This window comes from Phyllobates terribilis, unplaced genomic scaffold (genome assembly GCF_046119375.1).
Source record: "Phyllobates terribilis strain yellow unplaced genomic scaffold, ASM4611937v1 Scaffold_9__5_contigs__length_417890890, whole genome shotgun sequence".
Taxonomy (NCBI): Eukaryota; Metazoa; Chordata; class Amphibia; order Anura; family Dendrobatidae; genus Phyllobates; species Phyllobates terribilis.
This window is the reverse complement of record NW_027362769.1, coordinates 360,472,395-360,475,462: the sequence shown is the minus strand read 5'-3', so window position 1 is coordinate 360,475,462 and position 3,068 is coordinate 360,472,395. Positions and strand designations below refer to the sequence as shown.

Sequence of the window (3,068 nt, the reverse complement as noted above, 5' to 3'; positions counted from 1 at the left end):
AACTTTCACCTCTATGCCGACGACACACAAATCTACCTCTCTGGACACGATATCTCCTCCCTACTAACCAAAATCCAACAATGTCTGTCCGCTATTTCATCCTTATTCTCTGCTAGATTTCAAAAACTTAACATGGACAAAACAGAATTCATCATCTTACCCCATCTCAACCCCTCAACAAGCCTACAACCTGCAGTAACCCTCGCTCCACCATACCACTCCACTACCAGCCCTACCCTCACCTACTGTATCCTCACCCATCCCTTGTAGATTGTGAGCCCTCGTGGGCAGGGTCCTTGCTCCTCCTGTACCAGTCGCTGTCACGTTTTGTTCAAGATTATTGTAATTGTTTTTGCTATTTATTCCCATTTCTTCACATGTAATGCGCCATGGAATAAATGGCAATATAATAAATAATAATATTAATTTAAAATAAATAAAAAATAAATACATATATACCGCTCCTCATTCTCTGCTGCTTCCGTCTCTGCAGCACGTCTCTCTCATCACCTCAGCGGCTGCCAGCTCCACTCTCTGACACAGCGTGGTGCGTCATCATGCCGCTGTGTAAGACGTAGAGGAGGAATGATAGAAGAGGGAGTGTCACATGACTCAGAGAAAAATAGATTTACAACACAGGACCCAGCCTGCCTCTTCATCCTTCATATATGCAGACATGTGCGCACACACACAGTACGCAGACACACACACACAGTACACAGACATACACATACACACACAGTACACAGATATGCAATCACACGGTAAGCATACATACACACACATGCACATGGTACACAGATATGTACACATACAATAAACAGACACGTGCATACAGGCATACGTACATATTTGAACACATTCTTAAAAACACATAAAACAGACATAAATATTTATACACAGTCATACACAGACACACACGTTAGAATTATTTTTATTATGGGGTTTGGGGAAGCCGGCAACTAACCTCACTCACCTGCCTCGGTCTGAGTCCTGTCCAGCAACTCCTCAGGCATGTGTCAGTGCAATGCTGCTGGCGTGTCACAGATATGACCCTGGACCATCAGGGGCGCCCACTCGCCATCTGGCCCGGACCGCTTCCACGGCATCTGTGTAGGACTACTGGCACTGCTTGATTGCCGGCAGTTCACCTGACATGGCCATGCGCAGTGCACTGTGCGGCTGTGTCTGGTAGTAATGATGTGGTGGGGCGATGCACAAGCACAATTATAGGCGCAGTGTCGCCCCTGCCGTGTCATTACTGGCAGACACAGCCGCACAGTGCACTATGCATAGCCTTGTCAGGTGAAGTGCCGGTAATCAAGCAACGCCAGAGGTCCTGCACAGATTAAATGAGTCCTCTGCAGCAAATCATACAGTGGAGCAAGGATCGTGTACACAGATCTATATACTGTCTGGTACACAGGTGTCAGCATACCCTAGTGTGGACCATCGCCTGCTATCTGCGGTGTGGGCTCCTATGAGGAGAATGTGGTGGCTCTTAGAAGAGCCTTTGGTTGTTCTGACAGATGTGGAGGAGCGGCGCTCACTTGCCCTTGCGCGCCTTGCTACTCTCGGTCTTCTTGGGCAGCAGGATGGCCTGGATGTTGGGCAGGACGCCTCCCTGGGCAATGGTCACCCCACCCAGCAGCCTGTTGAGCTCCTCGTCATTGCGCACCACCAGCTGCAGGTGACGGGGGATGATGTCTTCTTGTTGTCCCGGGCAGCATTGCCGGCCAATTCCAGGATCTCAGCAGTCAGATACTCCAGCACAGAGGCCAGATAGACCGGAGCGCCGGCGCCGAATCTCTCGGCATAATTGCCCTTGCGGAGAAGCCTGTGCACACGGCCGACTGGGAACTGGAGTCCTGCCCGGGATGAGCGGGTCTTTGCCTTAGCAAGGACTTTGCCTCCTTGTTTGTCGCGTCCAGACATCACTGTAAGTCTCCAAAAAGTCAAAATTAGAGGAAGAATTGAACTCTCCAATAATAATCCGCTGCTGCCCCGACCTCCTACCTTATCATTGAATGGATCTGAAGCCGCCAATGGAGAGTAGACTTGTGGAAACACCAATAAGACGCAGCGGGCTCAGCTTACAAAGGTCACATGACTTTCTTACCCAGTAGAAGAGGAGCAAACAGCATTGCTCATTTGCATGTGTGGCTATAAATACCGCTGCGCTGGAGGAGCAGGAACATTGTTCTCTCTTCTCCGAGTTGTGATCTCTGTATACTCACCATGCCTGATCCCGCCAAGTCTGCGCCAGCGCCCAAGAAAGGCTCCAAGAAAGCCGTCACTAAGACTCAGAAGAAGGACGGCAAGAAATGTAGGAAGAGCAGGAAGAGCAGGAAGGAGAGCTACGCCATCTACGTGTACAAGGTGCGGAAGCAGGTCCACCCCGACACTGGCATCTCCTACAAGGCCATGGGCATCATGAACTCCTACCATAAATGAGGAGGGCACCATCTAATAAACAGGATCTACCTGCAGCATCTCATGAACTAACAAGTGAAAAATTATTTTTGGGAAAGAGGAGATGCTAACTAATAGTGATCACCAAAATGATCAAGAAATAAATAAATAGATAGTGATCAATAGCAATATCAATCTATGAAAATATGTCAATTTATTAAATACAAATGTTTCCTGACACATATACATGTAGTAACAAACTAACAAACATATAAAACACCATAAAATAGTGGAAAAACACCACTGTCTAAGGAGCCAGCTGATACATTATAATAGAATCACGTATATAATGATACAACAAATACTATATATGATAATTCAATGAATGAAGAAATACAGAGCGCACAGGCTCAGTGCAATATCTGTGATGGTCAATGATGCCTAGACCCTGCAATGCACTAGTTAAATAACAGGGTAAATGTGTAAAGGCAAGTGAAGCACATAAAAGGCTGAAAAAGCAGAGTATGGCAAAAAGCAGTACCTGTTTCCCCACACTGAATGGTGCCCCCACAAGGATAAAAGTACGATCCTAATGGATAACCAAATAGGTCCCTACAGCTAACATAAGCTAATGACCACAGCGGAACCTAAAGCAC

The 3,068-nt window shown here is 47.0% G+C and overlaps 1 pseudogene; it reads right to left on the bottom strand.

Moving 5' to 3' along the window:
- Nucleotides 1-1,546: 1,546 nt before the first annotated feature.
- Nucleotides 1,547-1,935, bottom strand: LOC141161089 (histone H2A type 1-like; annotated as a pseudogene).
- Between the last annotated feature and the right edge of the window lie 1,133 nt (nucleotides 1,936-3,068).